The 24998-nt window shown below is 42.2% G+C and overlaps 1 long non-coding RNA gene across 1 annotated transcript; it reads left to right on the top strand.

Moving 5' to 3' along the window:
• Nucleotides 1-6675: 6675 nt before the first annotated feature.
• Nucleotides 6676-9763, top strand: LOC138951864 (uncharacterized). Its single transcript, XR_011451239.1, has 3 exons — nucleotides 6676-7603; nucleotides 7989-8173; nucleotides 9303-9763. It is a non-coding gene; the product is annotated as an uncharacterized lncRNA (long non-coding RNA).
• Nucleotides 9764-24998: the final 15235 nt, after the last annotated feature.

Below are 24998 nucleotides of genomic sequence, written 5' to 3'. Positions count from 1 at the left end.
ATTTTTTTATTACTAGGATGTCCCATTGTTGGGAAATTTCGGTCGCTTCCTCCCAGTGGAAAGCTAGCAGTGACAGAGTCGCACTACCCCAAAGGCAAGGGATCTATTAGTCCCGTTTCGCCGTTATCCCAATTCGCCCCCATCCCATTTTGGCGACATTTCTCAGGCCAAGTGTCATTTTACCACCATATCATGTACCATTAGCTCCACATCCCATTTTGGCGCAATCCCATTTCGCCGTTAGCCCATTTCGCCCCCATCCCATTTTCGCGACATTTTACAGGCCAAGTGTCATGTTACCACCATGTCATGTACCATTAGCTCCACATCCCATTTTGGCGCAATCCCGTTTCGCCGTTATCCCATTTTGCCCCATCCCATTTTCGCGACATTTCACAGGCCAAGTGTCATTTTACCACCGTGTCATACCACTAGCGCCACATTCCATTTTGTCGCCATGCCGTTTTGCCGTCATCCCATTTCGCCGCCATCCCTATTTCGCGACATTTTGGATTGTGGCAAAATTGGGATTTGGCGAAAACGGAATGTCTTCCTAGTTGAATAACGCAGTATAGTAGTATAGTGAGGCTTGGCAAGAAGAATAAATAACAAGTCGCGTAAGGCGAAAATACAATATTTAGTCAAGTAGCTGTCGAACTCACAGAATGAAACTGAACGCAATGCCATTGTTCAGCAAGACCGTATACTCGTAGCATCCGAGTCGTCAGTCCACCGCTCATGGCAAAGGCAGTGAAATTGACAAGAAGAGCGGGGTAGTAGTTGCGCTAAGAAGGATAGCACGCTTTTCTGTACCTCTCTTTGTTTTAACTTTCTGAGCGTGTTTTTAATCCAAACATATCATATCTATATGTTTTTGGAATCAGGAACCGACAAGGAATAAGATGAAAGTGTTTTTAAATTGATTTGGACAATTTAATTTTGATAATAATTTTTGACTCACATGCGAAGCAAAAGTGAGTCTATGTACTCACCCGAGTCGTCCGTCCGTCCGTCCGTCCGTCCGTCCGTCCGTCCGTCCGTCCGTCCGTCCGTCCGGAAAACTTTAACGTTGGATATTTCTTGGACACTATTCAGTCTATCAGTACCAAATTTGGCAAGATGGTGTATGATGACAAGGCCCCAAAAAACATACATAGAATCTTGACCTTGCTTCAAGGTCAAGGTCGCAGGGGCCATAAATGTTGCCTAAAAAACAGCTATTTTTCACATTTTTCACATTTTCTCTGAAGTTTTTGAGATTGAATAGCTCACCTATATATGATATATAGGGCAAAGTAAGCCCCATCTTTTGATACCAGTTTGGTTTACCTTGCTTCAAGGTCAAGGTCACAGGAGCTCTTCAAAGTTGGATTGTATACATATTTTGAAGTGACCTTGACCCTGAACTATGGAAGATAACTGTTTCAAACTTAAAAATTATGTGGGGCACATGTTATGCTTTCATCATGAGACACATTTGGTCACATATGATCAAGGTCAAGGTCACTTTGACCCTTATGAAATGTGACCAAAATAAGGTAGTGAACCACTAAAAGTGACCATATCTCATGGTAGAAAGAGCCAATAAGCACCATTGTACTTCCTATGTCTTGAATTAACAGCTTTGTGTTGCATGACCTTGGATGACCTTGACCTTGGGTCAAGGTCACATGTATTTTGGTAGGAAAAATGTGTAAAGCATGTGAGTCGTATGGGCTTTGCCCTTCTTGTTATATATTTAATTTTCAGAGCTTGTTTTTAATCCGAATATAACATATTTATATGTTTTTGGAATCAGCAAATGATGGAAAATAAGATAAACGTAAATTTGGATCGTTTTATAAATTTTTAATTTTTTTTACAATTTTCAGATTTTTAATGACCAAAGTCATTAATTAATTTTTAAGCCACCAAGCTGAAATGCAATACCGAACCCCGGGCTTCGTCGAAGATTACTTGACCAAAATTTCAACCAATTTGGTTGAAAAATGAGGGCGTGACAGTGCCGCCTCAACTTTCACGAAAAGCCGGATATGACGTCATCAAAGACATTTATCAAAAAAATGAAAAAAACGTATGGGGATTTCATACCCAGGAACTCTCATGTCAAATTTCATAAAGATCGGTCCAGTAGTTTAGTCTGAATCGCTCTACACACACACACACACACACACACGCACGCACGCACACACGCACGCACATACACCACGACCCTCGTTTCGATTCCCCCTCGATGTTAAAATATTTAGTCAAAACTTGACTAAATATAAAAAATGGGATGGCGGCCAAATGGGATGGTGTCAAAATGGGATGTCGCGCAATTGTTATGACAAGGTACTAAAATGACGCTTGGCTTGTGAAATGTCGCGACAATGGGATGGGGGCGAAATGGAATGCGGTGAAACGGCATGGCGGCCAAATGGGATATGGTGTCAAAATGGGATGTCGCGCTATTGTTATGACATGTTAGTAAAATGACGTTTGGCTTGTGAAATGTCGCGAAAATGGGATGGGGCAAAAAATGGGACGGCGGCAAAATGGGATTGCACCAAAATGGGATGTGGAACTAAAACCACCCCCACCACTCAGCGTAGAGGCTCTAAACAAGAAAAATAATAATAATAAAAGGCATGCATTACTTTGTGGAATGCGATATTTTTCCATTTTTACATTTTTACAAATCGCGGTTTTAGGTTCGACGTGATTTGTAAAATATTTTTACATTTTTACAAATCACGGGTTAACAGACGTGGAGATGATATAACTCACTGTGCAGAAGTCCCTCGGTGTATTGATTTTTCCCGACGAAAAGATTCGCAACTCGAGATGGGTGATGAGAGAAGAAACTTGAGGGGGTGTGGAGGGGCAGCGGGGGGCGGGGGGTAGTGTGAGGATTTACTTGAAGTTTTTGGGATTTTCTCTTTGCGCAGAGACTGATGCCGCGGGCAGATGTTGCAGCTCATCATTATTGTTAAATAAAAAGGGCCATTAAGAGTAGCTCGGAGAATTTACAGCTGTTGAATGATTTTCACGTAAAGATGCTAGCAATTTTTTTTTTATGTGTGAGTGAGTCTGACTGCACGACAAGACAGGAGTACGGTGCAGCATGCATCAAGTTATAGTAGCAAGTAAAAAACAAGTCTCGTCAAGCGAAATCAAAACATTGAGTCATTCTTACAACCTGAAACTAAAAGATCGAAAATGAAAAACTGAATCAGTCATCGTCCATATCAAAACTACTAAAAAAAACCTGGCTAGCCAAAACCCGTAAATCAGCAAAGCATGCCAACCAGGCAACCTATAGGACTTCTATTGCCATAAACCTATTTTCTTTCAATCTGAGCGCATTTCCAATGTAAACATAGCATGCATATCTATATATTTTTAAATTCAGGAATTGATGAGGAATGCAATGCAATCATTTTAAAATCATTTGGAAAAATTCGATTTTAATGACAACTTTCATAATCAAACTAATTTGTTAATTCGTTATTAAGCTTCCGATCTGAAATGCAATTTGATTGTCAAAGGATGCTTGACCAAAGTTTTAATCAATAGATTTGCTTTTAAAAATGAAGTCACCACAGTGCAAAAAGCTGGAATGACGTCATCAAAAACATTTATTGAAAAAAGGTCTTGGGTATAATATAATCCAGATGGGAGAACTCACGTAAAAAGTTTCGTAAGCATCTGTCAGGGTAGTTTTCTTGGAATCGCCCGTGCACGCACGCACACACATTCATACCGTGGCAGTGTATACATCATATCACCCTCGTCTCGATTAATTCCCACTCTATTTGAAACATTTCAAGTCAAAACTTGACTAAATGTAAAACAGATTTGTGTGTATGTGTCCAGACAGCAAACACACACACACACACACACAAACACACACAAACACACACTGACACACACACACACACTGGCAAATACACACACACACACACCACACACACACACACACACACACACACACACACACACACACACACGCACACAGGCACACACTGGCATGCGGCCGACTGGGATGAAACCTACACGGAAGCAGTAGAAAATTCGAACATTGTACCACAGTGTTGATCTGTATCAACATAATGATTTTATAAAGACTTCTCAGTGTGATACGGGCCAAGCCACTGAGACCGCCCGGACGTAACAGACGTAGGGGAAGGGCTCCTAACTTGATATGGACCACTTTTTGTTTCATGCTGATAACTAGCTTGTTTTCTTGCGAAGAAGTTTCATTTTGTGTTTGGTAGTCCTTCTCTCTTAGGTTAACCGTTAGGCCTAATTAGAGTGAAATAGCTTTGATAGACATTCAGCAAAAATTAAATACAGAAAATGGTCCATATTAGGAGCCTGGGCGCCTAATATGGACCAGTGAAGCGGCCTTCACGAATCACTGTAAAAAGCCCCCTATATTTCAAAATAACATGATACAACTTGGTGTACAAGTCAGCCTAATTAAAATATGCTCTAGATTTATCTGTTTCGGGTTGATGAGAGCATTATTTGAAGCGCACCAAGAAACTAAAGAAGCTTATCAAAAACAGAGTGAAAATAAGTGAAATTATTAACTTCCACGAAAAGAAGACTTTTTGTTGCATTTTTAAAAAGTCTCGAGCGCTAGTTATAGGTTATTTCCAGCAAGCTTCTTAATGAATTAATGAAAATAGCCTTTAGCTTTTATTTTCTTCGATTTGTTGAAGGTGGTCCATATTAGGGGACTCGCACATACTTTGAGATTTTGCTATTAGTTTTTGTTTGCAGTAGAAACTCAGGGTCAACACTGCTAAAATGCAACAAGCACGGTTTTAGCTGTCATATATAGCAATTTTTGTGTGATAAAAGCTTTGGCTGTGGACAGAAACGAGTCCGTTTTAGGCGGCAAATTTAGAGTGAACACTGCCAAACTGAGTGAACAAAAAAGAGAAAAAGCCTAACGGTTTTGAGATGTGTGTTTCTGCATTTTGTTTTGACATGTGCAAGTTATCAAGAGAGGGTGAATACAGCGAATAAAACTTTTTTGAGCGCTTTCGCGCCGTTAGTTTGTCAGAACAGGAGGCCACGGTGGTCCATAAGTTAGGAGCCGGTCCATATTAGGAGCCCTTCCCCTACACACGGCCCCCCGGCTCTCCCCCCATCCCCAGTCCTCATTGATCTGAGTCTCTCTCTCTCTCTCTCTCTCTCTCTCTCTCTCTCTTTCTCTCTCTCTCTCTCTCAATCAATCAATCAATCAATATGAGGCTTATATCGCGCGTATTCCGTGGGTACAGTTCTAAGCGCAGGTATTTTTTTTATCCCAGCGAAGCTGGAGGTATCCTGTGAACGCTATACTGTAATCGACTTGAGAAATGTGCATACCGAATAATACATGATAAAGAAGGATTCTTTGTGCCCGGCTACGTGCTACAGGTGGAGATGGAAGTTCACCAAAAATTGGGACCATACTAACAAAAATACGGTGGGTGCAATAGTCGCCCCCATTTTTTCAGCAAACGCCACCCAAGGCCGTTTTGGACGGGTAGAAATTCCGTAGTTTCCAAGTCTATGAATAAAGCTCGCGTAAGAAGAATACGTCACGGTCGAAAGTCTTTGACGTCAATTAATGCATCATGACGTCATGCCTCCCTGAAGTCTTTCTCTCTCGCGCAGCAGTGTGTGTGTTTGTGTTCATTTTGTGCACATGTGTTAGTGTTATTGTTTGTGTGTGTGTGTGTGTGTGTGTGTGTGTGTGTGTGTGTGTGTGTGTGCGCGCGCACGCGTGCATGAGTCTGTACTCGTATGTGTGTGGTGTGTGTGTGTGTGTATTCGTGTGTGTGTGTGTGTGTGTGTGTGTGTGTGTGTGTGTGTGTGTGTGTGTGTGTGTGCGCACGCGTGCATGAGTCTGTACTCGTGTGTGTGTAAATGTGTGTGTGGGTATAAGTGTATGTGTGTGCGTGTATGTGTGTTTGTTTGTAAAGGTGTGTATGTCCGTCTGTCCATATGTGCGTATGGTTGTGTGTTTTGCCGTGTGTATGAAGTTTTTTGTGAGAGTGAGTGAGTGCGTGTTAGTGAGTGTGTGCACGGTATGTGTGTGACTTGGGGTGTGTGTGTGACGGTGTGTGTGTGTGTGTGTGTGTGTGCGTGTGTGTGTGTGTGTGTGTGTGTGTTTGAGAGAGAGAGAGAGTGTGTGTGTGGGTGTGAATGTGTGTGCATGAGTTTGTGTGTATGTTTGTGTGTGTATGAGTGTGTATATGTGTTTGTTTGTAAAGGTGTGTGTGTCCGACTGTCTATGTGCGTATTTGTTTGTGCGTATGTACAGTGTGTGTGTGTGGTGTGTGTGTGTGTGTCTGTTTGTATAAGAGAGAAAGAGAGAGAGAGAGAGTGGGTGGGTGTGTGTATGTGTGTGTGTGCGTAAGTGTATGTGTGTTTGTTTGTAAAGGTGTTTATGTCCGTCTGTCTATATGTGCGTATGGGGGTGTGTTTTGTGTGTATGAAGTGTGTGTGAGTGAGTGCGTGTGAGTGAGTGTGTATGTGTGTACGTGTGTGACTTAAGGTGTGTGTGTGTGTGTGTGTTCGTGTGTGTGTGTGTTTGAGAGAGAGAAAGAGAGAGTAAGAGAGAGGTTTGTCTTTCGCTGGGGTATGCAGTGCCTTGGCGTTGCACATCTACTTAATTAAGATAGGTGCGTTTCACGGACCGCTCTTTGGCCAAAGAGCGCTCCTATGTCGCTCTTAACATAGGGCAGCCCCCCCCCAGCCCTAAGTTAGGTAAGAGCAGACAGAAGCGCCCCCAACTTGCAAGGGAGATAATTTTAATCCTAAAAATGGCGGCCGTAAATGAGACTGTGAGTCGACTCGACTCGTGCATCATTTTGCGATATAACATGCGCCATCAACACATTTTCGTCACCGCACGGATCCGCGGAATGCCCAAGACGATAAGGAGAGTGCCGCACGCTTTCATTTGTCAAAGCATGGACTCCTCTTTGAAATATGTTGACAAGAGTGTGGACGGTATGCAGTTTAGCACTTACAAGCACCCGCGAAGACTATGATTGCACCGTTTTCTGCGTGATTGATGTCTGTCAGTCCATGCACGGCGACATATTCTACATCAGCAAGGAAACGAGTCTTCGCTGCATCCACCGAATGTATATTCTGCCTTGCACGACGAGTGTGAACCCGACAGGAAGCGGCTAACCACACGTACTCGTGAGCAATTCCAGATAGCTTGTACTTGTAGTGCACTTTTTCGGCGTGTTTGTGGTGCTGTTTACACACATTTTCGAATAACAGTCTATCAGTCAGTCAATCAATCAGCCGTGACGGCTTCTACAGGCATTGAAGTAGTTGGTGACGAACATCTTTGGACCGTGTGTCGTGTTGTTCTATGGCCAGGGTGTGAAAAGGGTACCATGATTTTAAATGAGAGTTGGGTGTGTCCTGCAATCCAAGCACCTCTGGGCTTGTTCATATACGGTGACATTGGCTACATCTTGACACCCTGAATACTCAGTCACACCCTATATCTACAGCAGTGCTCCAAGCAGGTTAACTCAACACGTGAACTAGACACGTCAGCAAGACACGTCAGCATTGTTTCCTGTCATGATGAAAAAAGGTAATGTTTGGAATAGATCTAAAGCATAATTGATCAAATGTTCCTTTCAAGGCATGCTACTTTTCAGATTGTGTTTGGGAATGTTGTTGCAGAAAATGTCAAGGTTATAAAACAGCTTGCATGAGAGAGAAAACATTAGAGCAGAAAAGGCATGTTTGAAACTTAAATCATAAATGGGTTGTTATTGTTAATCAGCACCATATTATAATTTATATACTGACTGTGCTCGTTGTAAGTTTGACTTGGTAGCTGTGCTGACAGTGTTGTCTTAGTATCATCTGCACTGCAGATCTGTGCAGCGTATTCACCTGGTAATTGTAAATGCATACAAGCAAACACTGAAACATTCAGCAAACGCTCATAATTTTCTTTCTTGTATCACCAGAGAATAAACTTCATCACCGTCTGCATCGTCTGGCACCACCATGCTCTCCTCCAGTGTCATCTTCTACCCGTGGACACTAGCATACAGAACTTTACCAAAGCAAGGGCAGAGACAATGAGGAATGCCAATGAAAGCATAAGTCTTAGTGAACGTGGTGTGCAAGAAAAGACTGGACATCATTTCAGGTAAATATGTTATGCTTGTAATATGATACTCATTCAGTCATTGACAATTCTGTAGAACATTTGGAAAACAAAAGAAGAGGCGTTCTGGGATCACATAGTACTAACTTGTGTAATAGTTGTAGTAGTATGCATACACGTTGAAAGAGATGTGTCAAAACGTATTGTTCTCACACACAGTGACACACACAAAAACTGGACAGTGAGTAAGAAGAATGCTGTTTCAGTGTTTGACTTCTTTTTTAAACTTTTATCTGAAACTTTGACTTTAAATTTTACTACTCCTTGATATCAACAAAACTGATTCTTAAGTGACAATAACTAGTAATTTACTAGTACTAAAAACATGTATTTACGCTGTTATTGTTAACGTGGGGGGGGGGGGGGGGGGGGGGGCATAGATTGTGAGGAGAATAGAACATGCTCTAGGGGATTTCAAGAAATTGTGCTAATTTGTAATTCAGTTGGTTTGTTCCATTTCCTGAATTGTTAGCCTTGTCTGATTCATTTTAAAGGACTGAGTCATTGCTGATATACAGAGCTTTCTTTTAATTGTTTAACCCCTCTAAATTAACGCAAGACCTCATGTTTTTTACTGCTGAAGCGATTGACACCTGCATCAGCAGTAATGGCAGAACACAAAGTACAAAAGTTAACCAAAGAAGACACCCTGTTCTGGACAGATAATTGATCTTCTTCTTCATGTATGTAAACGTTGCCAAAGCGCTTTGAGCTGTGAAGAAGCGCTATATAAATGTTCTATTTTCATTATTATTATTATTGTGTCTATCCTGAACTTGAGTTGATTTTTAAGTGGTACTTTGTGTTTTTTCGGGTCAATTTTTGGGGCATCCTTTTTTGAGCAGCGGAAGAGTGTGCCACATTTCCAAGTGAAGTGCCTTTAATGGCGTATAAAGTTTGAACAAAATGATTCGGGAGTGATTTTTTTTTAAAGTACACAATTTGTACAGATAAAATGGTTTGCTAAGTGTAGTATGAATAAGAGCAAGTTTTAGAATTACTCACTGTCTTCTCTTTTTCTTGTAAGATTATGTGGTGAAACTGCTCTGTTGCTAACATTAATACAAGAAACCTTCTGCTCTTATGACTATGTTGCTGTTCCTTGTTCAAGGGCCTCTACCCACACACTGATGCTGACACTCATTGAGGGGCCAACTACCAACACTGATTGTGATACTCGCTGAGGGGTCGACTACCAACACTGAGGCTGACGCTCGCTGAGGGGCCAACTACCAACACTGATGGTGATACTCGCTGAGGGGTCGACTACCAACACTGATGGTGATACTCGCTGAGGGGTCAACTACCAACACTGAGGCTGACACTCGCTGAGGGGCCAACTACCAACACTGATGCTGACACAACACTGATGCTGACACTCGCTGAGGGGTCGACTACCAACACTAAGGCTGACACTCGCCGAGGGGCCAACTACCAACGCTGATGCTGACACTCGCAGAGGGGCCAACTACCAACACTGACCCTGATACTCTCTGAGGGGCCAACTACCAACACTGATACTGACGCTTGCTCAGGGGCCAACTACCAACACTGATGCTGACGCTTGCTCACGGGTCAAGTACCAACACTGATGTTGACGCTTGCTCAGGGGCCAACTACCAACACTGATGTTGACGCTTGCTCAGGGGCCAACTACCAACACTGATGTTGACGCTTGCTCAGGGGCCAACTACGAACACTGATGTTGACGCTTGCTCAGGGGCCAACTACCAACACTGATGTTGACGCTTGCTCAGGGGCCAACTACCAACACTGATGTTGACGCTTGCTCAGGGGCCAACTACCAACACTGATGCTGACGCTTGCTCAGGGGCCAACTACCAACACTGTATGTAGTGGCCACTGTGTAACCTCCCTTGCACAAAACAACAAATTTTATATTTAAAATGGTTAAAGGAATTTTTTAAGCATTTACATTAATTATGCCAGGAACAGTCTGCAGACACAGAAGTATACAGTGGTTTTGTCAATATTAGTTAGCAGTTAAAACATGTCCAACGTTCATATTCTATTTCTATACTACCTGTCAACAACAACAAACTAAGCAAACGCGTTTGAGGGCAGATCATTTTAATAAGGCCATTTATTGTAAAACCAATTATAAGACTGAAAAGGCCATTCATTGTCCTATGTTATATAGAAAACAGATTTAGTTTACGCGAGGTACTGTTTATAAAGTAGAACCTACAAGACTAGCATCCCCAACAATCAAATTCGCAAAATCAAGTTTAACGTGTTAAAATCGACATATACTGTTCAAAAAAAGAAACGCATAGTTGCTACTTGCCAAATTTGTTTTATTTTTAGAAAAAATTAACAGAAAATCCAATATTTAGATTATTTGTTTGAAATTTGGTATGGACACAGTTGAATGCACACACAGTTCATTTGCATCTTCAAATCAATCAGTCAATCAATACGATTGGGTGCCGGGGCTGTCAAGTCAGTAAGGGGTGTGACTGCCTTGAGCAGCAACAACTGCCCGGCACCTTCTGGGCATGGACTGGATCAGATGCCGGATATCTTGCTGTGGGATGGTGTCCCACTCCTCCTGAAGTGCCTGCAATAGATTGCGGTGATTTGCCGGCGCTTCTTCTCGCCTGCGCACACGTCTGTCCAATTCATCCCAGAGGTGTTCTATCGGGTTCATGTCTGGCGACATGGATGGCCAGGGAAGCACCTGGACATGGTGGTCGGTGAGGAACTGGGTGGTGAGTCGTGCTGTGTGCGGGCGAGCGTTGTCCTGCTGGAATATGGCATCCTGGTCAGCCAGAAGAGGAAGGGCGTGTGGGCGCAGAATTTCCTCCACGTATCGCTGGGCAGTTATGCGCCCTTGGACGTGCACCAGGGTGCTCCTTCCAGCGGTATTGATCGCCCCCCACACCATGACGCCTCCACCACCATGAACGGGTGCCTCATCCACACAGTTGGGCGCATAACGTTCGTTTACTCTCCGGAAGACCCTCCTCCGACCATCATGTCGCTGGAGCAGGAAGTAGGACTCGTTGCTGAACCACACGTGTCTCCAGTGATTCCGGACGGTCCAGCGAAGGTGCTGGTTGCCCCACTGCACTCGGTTCTGGCGATGGCGGCGGGTGAGGACAGCGAGCTCTCAAACCAGCTTCATGCAGGCGGTTCCGCACGGTCTGGTCCGATAATCGGTGTGGCCCGGGGAGAGCCTGGACAGAAGATGAGGCCGACAGGAAACGATTCCGGAGGTGGCGGAGCCGTATGAAGCGGTCGTGAGCAGCAGTTGTCGCCCTTGGTCTTCCCGCTCGTGGCAAGTCAGCAACGGAGCCAGTGGCTTGAAACCTGACCCACAGTCTACTGATGGTGCTCTGGGACACGTGGAAGTGCCTGGCGATTGCACTTTGACTTTGGCCTGCTTGTAAACGACCCAATGCAATTTGGCGGTCTTCTCTGCTCAATCGGGCCATCTTTCGTCGCTGAATTGTCGTCTGATTTCTTTGTGGCGAACAATCCGCTTTTATGGGTTTTGGAAGACATGGTGAGAGCTCAATATTCCCCAAGTTTCACGAGATTACACTGAAGCATGACGAGTGGTCATGCCAAATGAGCAATTTTGACATTGTAGCCACTGATAACGCATGCGTCACGTGCAGAGCTCACTTGTGGCAATGGACGAAAGGTCGACGACCAGATAAACATTTTCTGCAGTTTGGTGGATATCCTTGTAGCCATATAACTAAATTAACCAAATATTACAAGCTATGCGTTTCTTCTTTAGAACAGTATACTATCAAAACTGCTGAAAGGAAACCTGTTGTGCATGTTATTAGAAAGAAAAATTAAATATGCATCCAAACAGTCAGCTTAGTTTACATATCTTGTCTAACAATGGCGTAATGGCATGATGAACGGTATGTAATTCTTCTGAGAAGCCGTAAAATGCGGTTTCTGGGGCCATTTTAGTGGGTAATCAGAAGAAATCCAGCACATTTAATAAATTTCTCAATGCATTGCCTTCAAACGTCTGGTAATTTATGCTAAGACATGTCGTTAAGTACATCAAGTTATTCGAGAGATTAGGTTTGCTTTTATTTGACATGCCAGAAAGAGTCCTTAAAATAGTCGGTTGGTCTAACTCTAAGCTGACTCATCAAACAAATTTAATTTGTTGCTATTTTCAACTTCAAATAAACCAAATACTCAAATTTCATGTACATATTTTATCAGACATGGATGGTATAAGGATTTCAAAGCGAAAGTAATCTTTAAGAAGTGGACTATTTTCACAGCGCTGAGCACAAATAGCCCACATCAAGCTCACTGCTGAACATTTAACTGCTAGCTGCTGAGCAGGGCTTTTGAGAGAGCATTTCCCAAGAATGTTTGTACGCGTTTGAACAAGTGGTCTGAGCAGCCGTCGTTGATTATGAATTACATTTCAGTGTTATTTGAAGCTTTAATGTTTGTTTAAAAAGCCTGCATATTTAAAAAAAAAATCTGTTTTCTTTGGAAAAGGTACATTTTTATTTTTGACTCACATGCGAAGCAAAAGTGAGTCTATGTACTCACCCGAGTCGTCCGTCCGGACGTCCGGACGTCCGGACGTCCGTCCGGAAAACTTTAACGTTGGATATTTCTTGGACACTATTCAGTCTATCAGTACCAAATTTGGCAAGATGGTGTATGATGACAAGGCCCCAAAAAACATACATAGCATCTTGACCTTGCTTCAAGGTCAAGGTCGCAGGGGCCATAAATGTTGCCTAAAAAACAGCTATTTTTCACATTTTTCCCATTTTCTCTGAAGTTTTTTAGATTGAATACCTCACCTACATATGATATATAGGGCAAAGTAAGCCCCATCTTTTGATACCAGTTTGGTTTACCTTGCTTCAAGGTCAAGGTCACAGGAGCTCTTCAAAGTTGGATTGTATACATATTTTGAAGTGACCTTGACCCTGAACTATGGAAGATAACTGTTTCAAACTTAAAAATTATGTGGGGCACATGTTATGCTTTCATCATGAGACACATTTGGTCAAATATGATCAAGGTCAAGGTCACTTTGACCCTTATGAAATGTGACCAAAATAAGGTAGTGAACCACTAAAAGTGACCATATCTCATGGTAGAAAGAGCCAATAAGCACCATTGTACTTCCTATGTCTTGAATTAACAGCTTTGTGTTGCATGACCTTGGATGACCTTGACCTTGGGTCAAGGTCACATGTATTTTGGTAGGAAAAATGTGTAAAGCAGTTCTTAGTGTATGATGTCATTGCTAGGTTTCGTTACCCTAAAGGTCGAGGTCAAGCATGTGAGTCGTATGGGCTTTGCCCTTCTTGTTTGTAATTCTTTCTAACATGTCGCATAACAGCAGTACTAACGTTTCAAATGACTTGACATTTTGTTTGTAATTCGGTACATCTGATTGTCTTGTCTTTCCATTATTGCCCACAATCAGCAGTAGTGATTACTTCGGCACTTGATGGGATGTTGCGCAAGTCCAAGAAAGCAGCGTTTCCAGCATCCAAAAGTCCATTTAAAATTCACAGGTTGGGGAGTATGGGGGGGGGGGACATGAGTCACAGTGGCTACTGGTTTAGTGCGAGGCGCGCGACACAAAGGTGTCGACAGTGCGGGCCTCGAAGACAGCTGCTGGTAGAGAGTTCCAGTCCTTCACTGTGCTGGGTAGAAAAGCGGCACTCCGATACTGAGTGCGGCAGGTGATAAGGCTGAACTGCTGGCAATGGCCTCTTCGCTGGCGTGGTGGTAAGGGGGCCAGCTTCGACTTGATGCCCGGACAGTGGACGATGCTGTTTGTGATCTTGTAGAGCATCGATAGGCGGGCAAGCTTCCTGCGCTCCTCCAGAGACTGCCACCCAAGGGAGTCCAGCATCCGGCTGACACTTGACGTGTTGTGGTAGCGGTTGCAGACGAATCGGGCAGCTCGTCTCTGGGCGGTCTCAAGCTTGTCGATGTTCTTCTAGGTGTGCAGGTCTCACACTGACGAGGCGTACTCCAGGATAGGCCTGACAAAGGCCTTGTACGCCTGCTCTTTCACGGATCTTGATGAGATCTTCAGATTGCGCCGCAGGAACCCCAGGGTCTTGTTTGCCTTGCTGACGATGTTGTTAATATGGTCGTCCCAGCACACTCACCTCACCTCACCTACGCCTGTGACCCCGTCTGGGGTATAGGCCGCCAATCATCGTCCCAGCACAGGTCACCCTGAATGGTCACACCCAGGTACTTGACCGCCTTCACTGTCTCCAGCGTATGCCCATGGAGCTGGTAAGAGGGCTGTAGTGGGCGTCTGCTCCTCGTAACAGACAGGGTGTTGCACTTTGCAGGATGGAACTGCATGTCCCAGCTCTTCTCCCACTCGGCCTGGCGATGGAGGTCTTGTTGTAGCTGGGCCTGGTCGTTTACGCTAGTCACCACCCTGTATACTGCAGTGTCGTCCGCAAACAGGCGCGCTAGTGCCGTCAGTCGCTCCGGGAGGTCGTTAATGTACGCTAAGAATAGCGTCGGCCCCAGCACTGATTTGTTGCTTAATTAATTCATTTGATAATTGTCGGTAAAAATACCGGCTAACACCTCACAATCGCAAACCTGTTTAATGTTGTCTTTTCTAATTCATGACATGTGTTAGCACGAATCACCAAATATTTGAACGCAATGCGTTAAAAATTGCAGAAATTCAAATGTATTGTTTTGTTTCATTACCCGCTAAAACGGCTTCAAAAACTGCCTTTTATGCCTACTGAGAGGATTACCACATATTTTTTGTTGGTTTTTTTGTTTGCTTAACGCCCAGCCGACCACGAAGGGCCATATCAGGGCGGTGCTGCTTTGACATATATCTAACGTGCGCCACACAGAAGACAGAAGTCGCAGCACAGGCTTCATGTCTCACCCAGTCACATTATTCTGACACCGGACCAACCAGTCCTAGAGCACTAACCCCATAATGCCAGACGCCAGGCGGAGACACTAGATTGCCAATTTTAAAGTCTTAGGTATGACCCGGCCGGGGTTCGAACCCACGACCTCCCGATCACGGGGCGGACGCCATACCACTAGGCCAACCGTGCCGGTTTACCACATATACCTACTGAGAGAATTAACACATACACCGCTCAGCATGGCATAGTAACAAAATTGACTGTTTCAGATGCACATTTGATTGCTCTGAGTCTGATTTGTTGTCGATTTTAACGCAGGAACCTTGATTTTTCGAATTTGATTTTTGGGGGTGCCTGTGTTGTAGGAATCACTGTATGTATACACACTTCCTCATGTGAACTCAAACAGCTTTTTGAATAAGGGCAATCAATACATGCCCCTTTTCAGTCATATAATTTGTTTTACAATAGACTGCCTCATCAAAACATTCTGCCCTCAAACGCATCTGCCTAGTTCTTTAAAAGAATCACGCTTTGGACTGCACAGTCCTGATGATGTGGGTCGTGTACAATCCATACTTTCCAAAGAAGGATTAAAAGTAAAATAAAAAGTATGGGTCGTACACTACCCACGCCATCCAATTAGGAGTTTTGCCGTCTCTTTGCATAGTATGGGTCGTACATGACCTACACCATCCCAATTAGAATACACAGCGTAAAATTCCTTACGGAATTCCATATGGGTCGTCCGCAACCCACATCAGCCCGACTGAGTAGTTCAAATTACTTCGTTTGTGTTAAAAGATAATTTTTCAAAAGTTGTGGTCAAATGACTTGAAGAGAAAAACCGGTGTATTTTATGGTAGTTCCTGCCCTCAACTTTCTTGGAATATGCACCATTTTGATCACTGTTTCTCGTAATTTCCGTTGACTTGTGCTCTTCAGTGTACTCAATTGCGATGAAATTTAAAGCCACATTGATTTTCGGGCTGTTGTTGTTGAAGATATTGAGTTTTTAAGTTTGTCTATGTAAATTGAATAATTAATTCTGTGACCTAAAAAAGAGAGGGGATAGTACTGTGACAATTTTCTGAATTTTGATTTTAACCCCAACCTTGTTCTTAGGTGTCCCAGTTCAACACACAGTGACTAGTATTTCTGAATCATACACACTTTGAAGGCAAACTTAATGCCTTATTGCACCCATTTTCATACCCTAACTAAAACATTCATTTCCGTGTTTATTCATTTAAACGTTCAATGGCATTTAAAGGTAAAATAATTGATTTGGCTTTATCCTCGTATGTTAAAGTTGCCAAATTGTGCCTATTCTGAATTTTCTTTGATGTATAATTAGTGCCTAACGTTTTTATAGGGTCGATTTTGGGGGGTACCCTTAATTAAGAGGCGATCATGTAACCCATGTAAAATGAATCTTTGATTCCAAAAGTGTGCCAGATAGCCAAGTGGATGGCCTTTAATGACAAAGAAAGTTTGAATGAATTGACACGGGAATGAATGGTCTAGTGGGGGTACGAAAATGGGTGCAACATATTTTTTTGGCAGAGTGTATATCCAATGGCAATAGTAATACCTGCCTTGCATGAACAAATAAAGGACTGGGTGGCCGAGTGGTAACGCACTTGCGCTCGGAAGCGAGAGGTTGTGGGTTCGACCCTGGGTCAGGGCGTTAGCAATTTTCTCCCCCCTTTCCTAACCTAGGTGGTGGGTTCAAGTGCTAGTCTTTCGGATGAGACGAAAAACCGAGGTCCCTTCGTGTACACTACATTGGGGTGTGCACGTTAAAGATCCCATGATTGACAAAAGGGTCTTTCCTGGCAAAATTGTATAGGCATAGATAAAAAATGTCCACCAAAATACCCGTGTGACTTGGAATAATAGGCCGTGAAAAGTAGGATATGCGCCGACATGGCTGCGATCTGCTGGTCGATGTGAATGCGTGATGTACTGTGTAAAAAATTCCATCTCACACGGCATAAATAGATCCTTGAGTCTAAGTCTGGAGATACGCGCGCGATATAAGACTTCATATAATAAAAGATTGATCAGAAAATTGTGTATGTAACTTTGTCTCACATAGCCATAAACAAGCTGGTAGCTGTTTCCCAAACCAATATAAAAAGAAACAAGTAAATAAAAAATATTTTAACTCACAGTCACCCCATGAATTTGGATCAACAAGCCCAAGAATATTGTTTTTGAGTCACTTGAGAAAAAGTGACTCTATGTAATCGGTCAGTGTTAGTCTGTCCGGCCGGCCGTCCGTAGACACCACCTTAACGTTGGACTTTTCTCGGAAACTATCAAAGCGATCGGGCTCATATTTTGTTTAGTCGTGACCTCCAATGACCTCTACACTTTAACGATGGTTTCGTTGACCTTTGACCTTTTTCAAGGTCACAGGTCAGCGTCAAAGGAAAAATTAGACATTTTATATCTTTGACAAAGTTCATCGGATGTGATTGAAACTTTGTAGGATTATTCTTTACATCAAAGTATTTACATCTGTAGCCTTTTACGAACGTTATCAGAAAAACAAGGGAGATAACTAGCCTTTTCTGTTCGGCAACACACATTAACTTAACGTTGGGCTTTTCTCGGAAACTATAAAAGTGACCGGGCTCAAATTTTATGTGAACGTGACTCATTGTGTTGTGAATAGCAATTTCTTCCTGTCCATCTGATGCCTCATATAATATTCAGAACTGCGAAAGTGACTCGATCGAGCGTTTGCTCTTCTTGTTTTTCAATAATACTAAATTATTTTTTAAACATTCTTCAGTAACAAACAAAAACTATAAAACATATTTGAATATGCTTTGTCAGGTTGAACTTTTAATCAGTTAAAAACAAAATACATACCTTATGCTTTGAATATTAATGTACATGTCTACTATCTGATACTGTATCGCATGAACTTCACACAGTCTGACTCAATGTGCCTTGTGAAATTGGGCAAGTAAACATTGGCAACAAACCTGTGATCTGGATTTTGACATGGTACTTATATTTTAAAGGCACAATCTTTCCATGTCAAAGAATTGTTCTCATCATCACAGATGTGGACTGTCTTTTGCATGGATTGGTGGGATAAGACAAGTCTTACACTTGGACAAACACTGGGAGGGGAGGAGGAGGGGGGCCTTTTAAAATTCTCTTTCAAATAAAGAATATGTTCGTACTCTATTTTAAGGTTTCACCTGGCCATCCTCTGTGTATCTGATACAGCTGTATATATAAAAAAAAATCCTTGTTATGCAAACTATCTTGTCAACCACCCCATTTACATTATGGGATTCATAATCCGGTATTTATGGCGTTTATGGCTATCTGGAAAGAAATTTTTTTTTACTTTTGGGTACATGTCTAAAGGCAGTTTTGATTGATTGATTTTTGGATGATCACAGGTGGCAGTGACTGAATGTAATCAACAAAAGCCTCATAGTCTGCAATTAATAATTATCCAATGTACAAATATAAACGCATTCGTGTTGGTGTTTATGATTGATGCTTTACAGTGTTAGGAAGGTATGTAAAAGGTAACCAGAAAAAGGTCAAACAATAAAACCCTGCTATTTCTCGTGTTAAGTTGTGGTGAAAATCGATGCATCGCATTGAAATAAAGTCAGATGTGAATGATCAGAAAGATTTGAATGATGTTTTGTTGGGTTCCATGCTTGTTGGCATTTAATAACTGCTTGGAGATAAAAGTCTGTGTGTGTGCTTGTGTGTCTGTGTCAAGATATACATATAACGCAAATAATGTTTTCTTACTGAAATGACCATCCGTAGGATATGCTGACCAATGCTCTCTCTCTCTCTCTCTCTCTCTCTCTCTCTCTCTCTCTCTCTTCAGTATGACCTATCATGACTGATTATTGCAGAGTCAATGTCTTCATAAGTACAGAAAATAATTCATATAGATCTATGTAAAAACTAAAACACCCACACATATTTTGACACCCAGTCTGTGATGTCTGAATGAAATACATTTTTATTTACGTCACAATTGCCTGACAAGTACGCGAGATAAATTTAACAACTTTGACCTGACAACACCAAAAAAAAAAAAAAAACCTCCCTCTCTGTCAGCAAAGCCTTACGCAGATCGATGCAAGGTGCAGATCAATCAAACACACACACAATGTTGTCAAAATGGCACAAGACACGTACAGAGTGACCCAAGAAAACTGCAACCCTCACAACTGCTAATTACTTCTACATCTCTTGACCGGATCACTATATATTTAGGGGACATAAACTTCAGCCTATGCATGACCCTTCCCTGATTGGCAATGTTGTAGAACAAATGGTCTGACGTTTGTGCAATTTCGAAACAAAGTTTCCAAATTCGACGATCGTCTCAACAGAACAAGGTTTGACATTTAGCGGTAGCAATACTTACCTGATTTAAACCCTCCAGACTTTTACTGTTTGGATTATCTGAATATCTGAGAATACACAAACACCCCCTTAGATCATCGGTGACCTAAAGAAAGCGGGCAGTTACAGCTCCCTAAACAGCAAAGCTTTCGTGCCACTCACAATTTCGGAGGGGTAATTTGAAACACATTTTGTAGAAAAGGTAAATGTCCGATCATTATACCTAGAGACTCGAAACTGTGTAGAATGGTCGTGGATGAACTGAAGTGTATGCACAACTATGAACATATTTGCTAAACTCAAATGACTGAAAAAATAAACCCTTCGTTGTACAGTTACACTTTCGCAATGCCACGCAAAATTCATTTATGACAGGAACGCTTTCATCCATTTGAAATGCCCTGATCCGGCTTTTAATTGCTATATTCAAATAACTGACTGTCTGATGTTGATTCAGGTATACTAAGTCATTCAAATTATCCCAAAGCTAACAATCTTGAGTGCTGAAATCGGGTTAGTTCGGCGACTGCTCAATTTCAAACCTCGTGCTGTTGAGTCGATCCCCGAATTTGGCAACTTTTTTTGAAAATGCACAAAAGTCAGACCATTTGATCTAAAAATTTGTCAATTTGTAGAAGGGTCATGCATAGACTGAAGTTTAAGTATCCCATATATCAAGTGATTCGGTCCACAGATGTAGAAGTTATTAACAAATTTGAGGCCTAGAAAATTCATTATGGACGATGTCAAGGACGTCATTCAGATCTAGATCTACATACATACGTATGTACAGGTACCAAGTCTCATGTTTTATTCGTTTTGTAACGGGGCTAGAAAAACAAGCCTCCACGATCGCGTTGCTTTTGTTAACATTGGAAAGGAGGGTTATTATTTCTGTATGTGTAAATGTGTCCTTACTTTGTTTGGATCGATGTTATCATCAGCTTTTCGTCTGCTTTCAACCGGATGTTGTGACCTTCAACCTGATGTGACGTAACTAATCGGGAAACTCCGTTTAGCCACTAAAAATAGCGCTTTGCTCGCTCTTTGCAAAGAGCGATCCCAAAGATGGATCATGAAACGCGTCGTTCCTAACTTTCGTCCCACTCTCAGCTAAGAGCTCTTAAGGCCCTATTCCTAGGAACGCCTAAGAGCGCGTATATGAAACTGGCCCCAGGACCTCAAGTTAGTCCAAATGGCGGAGGGGAATTATCATTGGTGGTAACAGCGGGTTTTCGCGAGTGTAATTGTGTCAGTGCGGCTAACCGTGACCCGGAACTCCTGAGTCAGTCTCTCTCTCTCTCTCTCTCTCTCGATCCCGCCTCTCTCTCTCTTTCTCCCTCTCTCTCTTTCTCCCTCTCTCTCTCTCTTTGTCTGTGTCTCTCTCTGGCAGGGGTGGTACTCTTGTATAAGTTCGCTCAGAATGTATTTGCTGCCCATATGTCGCCAATTATGGTGGTGCCTGTGCTTTGGTGTAAGCCTAGTTGTCTTGCGCGTGTCAGTGGCTGCTTGCCTGCCATTGTATGTACTACACGTGCATAGCGGTGACATTACGATCCTGCCACAGGTGTTTGAACTGATCAAGTCAAAAATGGAAAAGGCAACCAAAAGGATTATAACAGACGGATTTTTGTTCATTTGGGAATCATATATACCTTGATGTTGACCCCACACTGATCACTGCGTCGGATTGAAACTGCATTAATATATTATAGTCTGTCTCAAGATACATATTTTCAGACGCAGAAATACAGATTACTTTTGTCTTTATATAAATTCCCAATGCTTTTCAAACACATAAATAATTAAATATAAAGGTAAAGTCTGCGGCGGTCATCATATATACTCATCATGAGCACTGGGTCAAGTATTCATTTAAATATTCCGCGGTGGTAAAGTCAATTCCAATTCCTGTACCAGATACTTATCTCCACCCCCCCCCCTTTCCCACCCCACTCACACACACACTTCCCCCGACCTGGCCATCGGTCGCCTGGAGTACGTGTATGCCTTGTGTAAGGTTTTACTTGTCTGCATTATACAAAACAGTTCTGTACACATTATTCAAAAGTTTGTTTGTTTGTTTGTTCGTTCATGGGCTGAAACTACCACGGCTTTTACGTGTATGACCGTTTTTACCCCGCCATTTATGCAGCCATACGCCGCTTTCGGAGGAAATTCAAAACAGTCATTTGTACTCAACTGACGGTGCAGTTTGGTCTCATTCTACACTACTGCTATTCGGTCCACACACTACAGGTATTATGATATACACTAATTAATGTACTCAGTTCTGGTCCACACTATGGCCATACTGCCCATGGCTCAACCCCTCCACGCCCCCTCCCCCCTCTACCCCCTCAGCCCAACCTCCCCTGCGCACGCTGAAGTATTTGACACCGGGTCAGTGGTTAGTGTGTAAGCTATCCACCCGCTGGTGTCAAGTGCCTGTGCTCCCCGGTATGGTTGGCACAAAGGGTCCGACAATCTAAAAAAAACTAAGGCCTGTCCGTCCCCTCCCAGCTCTCTCTCTCTCTCCGAGTCTCTCTCTCTCTCTCTCTCTCTCTCTCTCTCTCTCTCTCTCTCTCTCTCTCTCTCTCTCTCTCTCTCTCTCTCTCAAGTAAGTTAGCCTCCTTTCTTGTTGAGCCCATAACGTATGCATATAATTTATGTATTGACCAAAATATATTTCCGAAAATATTTAAAACCGCAAAAGTAATTCCACTTCCCAAAACAAAAGACTTAACCGACATAAACAACTTTAGGCCAATTTCCTTATTATCTATTCTATCTAAACCATTAGAAAAACACGTGCACAAGTGCTTGCTTCATCACATGGAAAGCCGTGGTCTGTTCACTTCATCTCAATCAGGATTTCGCCCCAAGCATTCGTGTCAAACAGCTCTCGTTAAACTATGCGATACATGGCTCTCTGCCATTAACCGTTCGGAAGCAGTCGGAGCCGTCTTCCTTGATTTCAAGAAAGCGTTTGACATTGTTAATCACACAATTCTTTTGAAGAAATTATATTGTTATTTAGGCGATTCATCCTGTTTATCATTCTTTCGTTCTTATCTAGCGCGGATAGAACGCAGTTTGTCTCCCTGAATGGTAACCGTTCTGCAACAGGAAGGGTAAAGCACGGCGTCCCACAAGGTTCAGTTTTAGGCCCACTTTTATTTTGCATTTATATTAACGATTTACCCCTCCATATATCGGACAAGAAGGTTGTCAATGATCTATTCGCAGACGACTCATCTCTTTACACGTCCGGTAAAAGTTTACAGACACTTGAAACCTCCCTTCAAACGAGCTTGAACGACATAACTGTTTGGTGTAAACAAAACTCAATCATTGTACACACTGGCAAAACAAAATGCATGATGATTACTACACGACATAACTGTTTGGTGTAAACAAAACTCAATGATTGTACACCCTGGCAAAACAAAATGCATGATGATTACTACACGACAAAAACATCAACTCGCTCCTCTGATTCTTCAACTCAGTTTAAATGCGTCACCCATTGAGCAAGTTACAAGCCATCGTGTTCTCGGGGTCATACTATAGATGCCGAATTAAAGTGGCAGCCCCACATCGATCGTATTACAACAACCTTGTCTAAAAACCTATTCCTTCTTTCTAAACTAAAGCATTATGCTGATTCCTCAGCACTTAAGTTGTTTTATTTTGGTCATATTTTACCTCATCTGAGTTATGCCTCCACACTTTGGGATGGTTGTAGCGACGTTCACTTGAAAAAAATTAACTTTCTCTTCACCGTCGCGCAGCTAAATTTATCATGCCGGGGCAGCACACAACAGATCAAAAACTTAGCAGCCTAAACTTTTTATCCCTCAAAGATCAGTTATTGTTTAATAAGGCCGCGTGTTTCTATGTTTAAAATGCAAATAAACGAAACCCCTCAGTACATGAAATCAGTATTTCAAAAAGCAACAGACAGGTATGGTTCCAACAAATTAATTTCCCCACTACCCCGTATTCATTTATATAAAACCAGTTTAGCTTTTTCGGGCTCAGCAATTTGGAATTCTTTGCCATGTGAGATAAAAGGATCAAGCACTATCAAACACTTTAAATCGCAGCTTCGCAAATATTTGTTGTCACGCTCAGGGACATTCTAAAGTTGTTGCTACTTTGTATGATCGCCCGAAGTAAAATGCATCCCTATCCTAACCCATGTGTATTCTGTTTTTGCCAAATGACGATGATGATGATGATGCAGCTGATGATGAGGATGCGGATGAGAAGGATGAGTCTGCGTGTTATGGATTGTGTGGGCGTGTGTGTGTGTGTGCGTGCGTGAGTTGGATTGTGTGCGGGTGTGTGTGTGTGTGCGTGTGTGTGTGCATGTGTACACAGGTATTCTTGACGTGGTGTAAATTTATGAGTGAGTGGTGCATATTAATTTTGTTTGTTTGTATCCCTTTGCATTATTTTGATATGTCAGCTTAAATGTGCTTTTATTCATTTGATATTTGTAAAGATCATGTAGTAGTTGCGATAATGCATGATTAATCTCTACATGTATAATCTTTTATTCGCTTTTTTTTCGCGTCGGTTTACGATTGTCATTGTATCCATCTTAATACATGTTTAGTTTTTAGCAGGGACAGATTGTAAGACTAGGCGTCAGCCTAAAATCTCCATCCTTGAGTAATAAAGTTCGTTCGTTCGTTCGTTCGTTCGTTCGTAAAGTCAAACCAAACCGAAAGTTTAACGTCCCAATTCCGAGGATAGATCTCTTCAAATCAAGCTTAGCCTATTCTGGTAGCGTCCTGTGGAATTCTCTCCCGGAATTTGTGAGAGTCCCAATGAGTCTCAATACTTTCAAAAAACACCTTTCACTGTATTTAATGTTAAATTACGAAAAATCACAGTGATGGAAGACGTCGTTTAGTTATATTTTCATTTTTCCAAAGCATCAGTGTTCATTATATCTACACAAAAACACTCAAAGCTTTAATAACACATTTACTCATGCATGTGTATTCAGCATTGTTTTCACTACGTTACATATACGACGCTTTATATTTGTGTATAATATGTAATGTGTAAATATTCATATGTTGTTTTTCTCTACCTTTTTTTACGTTAATATCCGTGTAAATATGTGATTAGATTAGTCCCCTCTCTGGGCGAGGGCTGGTTGAAAAAAAGCTCGTTGTATTGCTTATGCCACAACCCTCGAAAAATTAAATTTGATTTGATTTGATTTGATTTGATTTGATTCTCTCTCTCTCTCTCTCTCTCTCTCTCTCTCTCTCTCTCTCTCTCTCTCTCTCTCTCTCTCTCTCTCTCTCTCTCTTTCTTTCTCTCTCTCTCTCTCTCTCTCTCTCTCTCTCTCTCTCTCTCTCTCTCTCTCTCTCTCTCTCTCTTTCTCTCCGGGTTCCTCGGGTATTTTTAAAACGTATTATCATTAGATTAAACCCTCCCATGGGCGAGGGCTGGATGTAAAAAAGCACCTGTTTGCTTATGCC

This window comes from Littorina saxatilis, linkage group LG17 (genome assembly GCF_037325665.1).
Source record: "Littorina saxatilis isolate snail1 linkage group LG17, US_GU_Lsax_2.0, whole genome shotgun sequence".
In the NCBI taxonomy this organism is placed as follows: domain Eukaryota; kingdom Metazoa; phylum Mollusca; class Gastropoda; order Littorinimorpha; family Littorinidae; genus Littorina; species Littorina saxatilis.
This window is presented reverse-complemented; position numbering and strand designations above follow the sequence as displayed.